Consider the following 6,000-nt stretch of genomic DNA (forward strand, 5'->3'; position numbering starts at 1 on the left):
TGGTTTTAGACACTTGGGGGAGACCTGAGACATCAGTTAACACATGTAAGATGAAAACTGGTTTGGTCCGGAAAGGTGGGACAACTGGAAGCAAAAGTGGGACTCAAAGTGGGGAGGGGGTTTCCAGGTCATGGGTGGATAAGAGACAAGTGGTCGCATTGAGTTTCTGATGAGCCCCTCCAAAGGAGGCAGCCAGATACTCATTTATCTCAGCGAGCAGAGGGGGGACTTGGAGCAGAAAGGGAGGCAGGTTTGCCATAAGCAGCTCCAGTTTGACTTTTCCCTTTAGCTTCCTGATTTCGGGGGCCCAAGAGATTTTCCTTTTGCAGCTGCATGAGCACTTTGACCTAAAACAATTCTTGAAACCGAACCTGGAGATAAAGCCCATCTGTGGCAGAAGAAGGTGATAGCAAAGCGCATTACTGACCCTTGACGTTTATCAACCAAAAGGGGAAGTGGGGAGAACGTCACAGAGAAGAGATGCCGACCCTTGAAATGGGGCACCTCTGTGCCTGCCTTGCATGATGGAGAAATTGCTGGAATAGGCTGAATACCAGTGAGAATGGGAGGGGAAAGGTGAGGGAGATGTAGACCCTGGGGAGCCCCCACAGACTATCTGGCAATAATCTGTGGCCTGCTAATTGCTGGCTTCAAGGACATTTATCAGTGAGCAGGAGGACCCCTGAGTTAGAGAGATGCTGAAGTGTGGCAGTGCTGATGTGGGAGGAAGGGGTGAGAAGCCCATTGACATGGTGCTGCCCCGGGACTTCAGAGACTCTTCTTCAACCCATCCTCCATGCTGCCTCCTGCCCTGTGATCTCAGCAATGCATCACTGCTGTGCCGACTTTCCCAAGACCCTCAAGCAGCCAGACATAGTCTGACTCGTTGCATGTATGCATACAGGTGTCAACCTAAAATAATCAAAAGGGCCAGAATCTAGTTTAAGGAGAGGTTATTCAAGTGCAAAATTTAAGTCCAGCCACCCAGGAAGCACAGATTCCAAAGAATGGAAGTCAGTGTTCTGAAGTGTAGAAGTTTGGGACCACATATATAGATAAAGTTTACGGAAGCTTACCAGAATTTTAACATCTTTAGACTTTAATGTATAGTTTCAATGGTCTGCTTAGTTGAGGTGGTCTTTTTCTTTCACGAAAGGTGTATTTGGCCGGGCACAGTGACTCATGCCTGTAATCTTAGCACTTTGGGAGGCCAAGGTGGGTGGATCACCTGAGGTCAGGAGTTCAAGACCATCCTGGCCAACATGGTGAAACCCAGTCTCTACTAAAAATGCAAAAATTAGCCGGGTGTGGTGGCGAGCACCTATAATCCCAGCTACTCGGGAGGCTGAGGCAGGAGAATTGCTTGAACCTGGGAGGTGGAGGTTGCAGTGAGCCAAAATTGCGCCACTGCACTCCAGCCTGGGCAACAGAGCCAGACTCTGTCTCAAAAAAAAAAAAAAAAAAAAGAAGAAGAAAGGTGTATTTAATCTTCCACACTGAAAATGCAACAGTCATGAGGTCTTTGTGCCATCTGGTCTGAGCTGGTGGGTACAAGACAATAAAGGAGGCAGGTAATCTGTAACAGAGATCGATCAGTGATGGGAAGGAGGAGATCTGATCAGAGATAGATCAGTGATGGGAAGGAGGAGATCTGTTCTCTGGGAGAGTGAGGTGGGAGGATTACTTGAGCTCAAGAGTTCTTTTTTTTGAGACGAGTCTCGCTGTCACCCTGGGTGGAGTGCAGTGGCGCAATCTTGGCTCAATGCAACCTCCACTTCCCAGGTTCAAGCGATTCTCTTGCCTCAGCCTCCCTAGTAGTTGGGATTACAGGTGTGTGCCACCACGCCTAGCTAATTTTTGTATTTTTAGTAGAGACGGGGTTTCACCACATTGGTCAGGCTGGTCTCAAACTCTTGACCGCAACTGATCCACCAGCCTTGGTCTCCCAAAGTGCTGGGATTACAGGTGTGAGCCACTATGCCCGGTCGAGCTCAGGATTTCCAATCCAGCCTGGACAACACAGCAAGATCCTATCTCAAAAAGAAAGAAATATGACAATATGACTTTGCAGCTTTTCAGAACATCATTAACTTTGCAGCTCTTAGTGTTTCTCCTAGTCATGTCCAGAACAAGGACCCTGGGGAATAGAGTTAAGCTGTAATCTAAGAAGCAGAATTTGCAAATATGCTACTGACTCGGTCTCCAGGACTTAACGTCCCCTTTGGCATAATAAATTTAGAGGGTCCTGAAATTTTATTTGCTTTTAAATGACTTTTTTTTTTTTTTAAACAGACATTTAGCTTCACTTGAACCTGTGTTTGAAGCTTTAGTGAACATTGTCCTTGGGAGTAAGAAGTACTAGAAAATTTATGGTATGTGGTTACTTGCTATTTCAGGAACTACCGTATTACCATATAAATCAGCTGGAAGCAAGCTGTCATCCTGTTTATGGGATATTTGTTCCACTTAGCATGATTAATTTGGCTGCAGGAATATCAGTATATTTGCCTTTGGAGTCCTGCCTCGGACACCTGATGGGGGCTATGCAATCTATAGTACTTGCTTTTATTTGTTTATTCTGCTGTAAATGGTTTGTTTGAATGTTTTGTTTGCAAAAATAGCCTTAATTTTCCCTTCACTGTTTCCATGCACCTTAGAAATAGGACTTTGCAGCCGGTTGTGGTCATACACACCTATAGTCCCAGCTACTTGCAAGGCTGACGCGGGGGTGTGGCAGACCAGGTCTCACTAACGCAGGCCTCCATAACAACTGTTTCAGTACTGACCAAGTGATTAAGTTAAACACTAAAAGCTGAAAGAGCCAGCGCCCTCATACAAAGGCTGGAATGTAACAAAAGCCACCAAGAGGTTTGCCCAGGCCTTTCCTGGGCTTTAAAGCATGACAAGATAACAAAGGAATTCTCAACAGGACCCATTTAGGATTAAACAAGTTTTACTGGGGGTCTGAAGAAGCTCCCCAGGCCTCCACAAACAAGCTTTATTGGAGACTAAAGGAACTCCCTAAACCTCCATGACTTAGCAGGAGGCCAGATCTGGGTGATCACCCCAGCACCTGGACCCAGCTAGATTAATTAAATTCACTGAGGCTCCAGAGGAAGGTCTTCAGGACTCAGACCTTAGTTATAGATTAGAAGTTAATCACTTACGTCTTTAGATGAATGCACACTTACGCGTAGGCATAGAGCTTAGAAGGTATACAAGTTCTGGAAAACGCTGTAATTTTGAGTTGTTCTGGTGATAATTTCCAGGCCTTCTCTCTGTGACTGGTTACAGAAATAAAAACTCCCTTCTCTCCCAGTTCATCTGCATCTTGTTACTGGCACATGACCATAGGTGGTCTACCCTCAGTTTTGGTCTGTTAACAGGAGGATTACTTGAGCTCAGGCGTTCTAGTCCAGTCTGGGCAACAGAGCAAGACCCTGTCTCAAAAAGAAAGAAAGAAATGATGCTATGAGTTTGCTGCTTTTTAAATCGATGACTTTGCAGCTCTTTACCTGAAGTGGTGGCATCTGTTTCCCCTGTTTGAGTGCGGTACATCTAGGAGAATGGCTTTGAGCAGTGGTGTGGCAGACGTGACTGTAGGCCAGCCCTGAGCTGAAGCTGCCGGGGACTGCACACTTCCTCTCTCAGCTCTGCCAACTGCTGCAACATGCCTGGGCCAGCCCGCTGGAGCACAGAGCCCAGTGCATCGGGACAGCCCACATCAACAAGGCCCACCTGTCTCCACTGCAGGTGCGTGAGGGTGCCCGACTGAGAGTAGACAAATCGCCCAGCAGGTAGCTTTTCAAGCGGAATCACAGACTAGCTCCATCGCTGTGGTGAAAGTTCTCCCCAGTGCCAGGATTCTACTTGGCCCCTGACTGCTTGAGCAGCCCATGTGACAGCCATCTCTCTGCAGCCATGCAGAGCCATGCGTGTCGGCTGGGCTGGAGCCAATGCATCAGGAAGTAGACACAGAAGTGGATCAGGAGCAGAACATTCCTGAGAGCTGGCAGAAGCTAGCGTCTGGAGCTGCTGGGATGTGGGTATGGGCTCTCTCAGCGGCGGAGACACGGATCCTGGCAGAACCAACGGCTGCTTTGTGCCTTCGATGCTGCTACTGGCCAGAGTGGTTTTCCATCTCAAACCCCATACTGTGTGTCTGTTCTTTCTCATTTTTTACTTAAAGGAGAAGAAAAAGGTGACTGTGTACATGTTGGTGGCACACATAACCTAGTATTAAGTATTACAAAGTCTTACAGGCGGGGCACGGTGGCTTACACCTATAATCCCGGTATTTTGGGAGGCTGAGATGGGCAGATCACCTGAGGTCAGCAGTTTGAGACCAGTCTGGCCAACATGGTGAAACCCCATCTCTGCTAAAAATACAAAAATTAGCTGGGCATGGCGGCGCATGCCTGTAATTACAGCTACTCGGGAGACTGAGGCAGGAGAATCGCTTGAACCCGGGAGGCTGAGGTTGCAATGAGCTGAGATCACACCGCTGCACTCCAGCCTGAGTGACAGAGTGAGACTCTGTTTCAAAAAAAGAAAAAAAGTCTTAAAAGTCTTACAGACCTAAGGAAGAATTTGTCTTCCTGTGTGACAGCGGAGATGTGCTCTGATGATATAGGAGAAAACCCCAAAATCAGTATCAGCCCACCAACCAGGCCAGTGAAGCCCCACCCAGACGCACCAGGCGTGGTAGTCCATGAACAGCCAGGCTTTTGTAAAGGCCGGTGCTTTATGGAAAGATGCTCTGCTGAGCCCGGGTTCTGGGGCTTCCAGTCGCTCAGTCTTTTGTTTACTCATCTATTGCATATTTCTCGAGCACCTCCCATAAACCAGATGCCGCCTGAGGAACTGGGGTTACCAGGGCAAATGAGACCAGGCCCCTGCCCTCAAGGGCCCCAGGTTCAGAAGAGAGAAGACAAAAAATAGGAAAAGAAGTGAACTAATTTCAGACGGTGCTTACAGCTGTGGAGAGAATGCATGGCACTCGGAGGCCCTGAGCAGCCCAGATGGTGCAGCAGCTGCTGGCACTGTCTTTCCACTTTGGAAATGGAACGTAGTGCCCCACTTGCTGTGGCGATGGACACTAGAGGGCGGAGTTCTCCAGCTTTTAGGCAATGTGAAGGCTCAGTCCAATTCTCTGCTTCTGCAACTACAGAGATGATTATTTGGGACCACTGGATGGGGAGAAGAAAGTCAGTGCTTCCCAAGGGGTACTGCACAGGACAGAGAACCAGTGTTGGAGATCGGACAGGCTCGGGGGACTGGGAGATGGAAGCCATCGCCTTTACCTTGGGCATTTCGTCTTAGGCCCCATGGAAATAGGGGCCATGGGTTGGTGCTTACCATTTCTTTCAAACAGATAACGGCATACAGTAAGTCCTCAATTTCATCACAGGTTCCTGAAACTGACTTTAAGCAAGACAACATATAATGAAACCAGTTTTACCACAGGCTAGTTGATATAAACAAGAGTTAAATTCCTACAGCATAGGCCAGGTGCGGTGGCTCACACCAGTAATCCCAGCACTTTGGGAAGCCAAAGTGGGCAGATTACCTGAGGCTGGAAGTTCAAGACCAGCGTGACCAACATGGAGAAACACCGTCTCTACTAAAAATACAAAATTAGCCGGGCATGATGGCGCGTGCCTGTAATCCCAGCTACTCAGGAGGCTGGCAGAAGAATCATTTGAACCCAGGAGGCAGAGGTTGTGGTGAGCCGAGATCGCACCGTTGCACTCCAGCCTGGACAATAAGAGTGAAACTCTGAAAAAAAAAAATTCCTAAGGCATATTTCTGTTATCAAAACATCACCAGATCAGGCATGGTGGCTCAAACCTATAATCCCAGCACTTTGGGAGGCTGAGGTGGGCAGATCTCTTGAGGCCAGGAGTTCAAAACCAGCCTGGGCGACATGATGAAACCCCATCTCTACAAAAAATACCCCCCAAATTAGCCAGGAAAGGTGTTGTGTGCCTATGGTCCCAG

Source organism: Rhinopithecus roxellana, chromosome 13, assembly GCF_007565055.1.
Source record: "Rhinopithecus roxellana isolate Shanxi Qingling chromosome 13, ASM756505v1, whole genome shotgun sequence".
In the NCBI taxonomy this organism is placed as follows: domain Eukaryota; kingdom Metazoa; phylum Chordata; class Mammalia; order Primates; family Cercopithecidae; genus Rhinopithecus; species Rhinopithecus roxellana.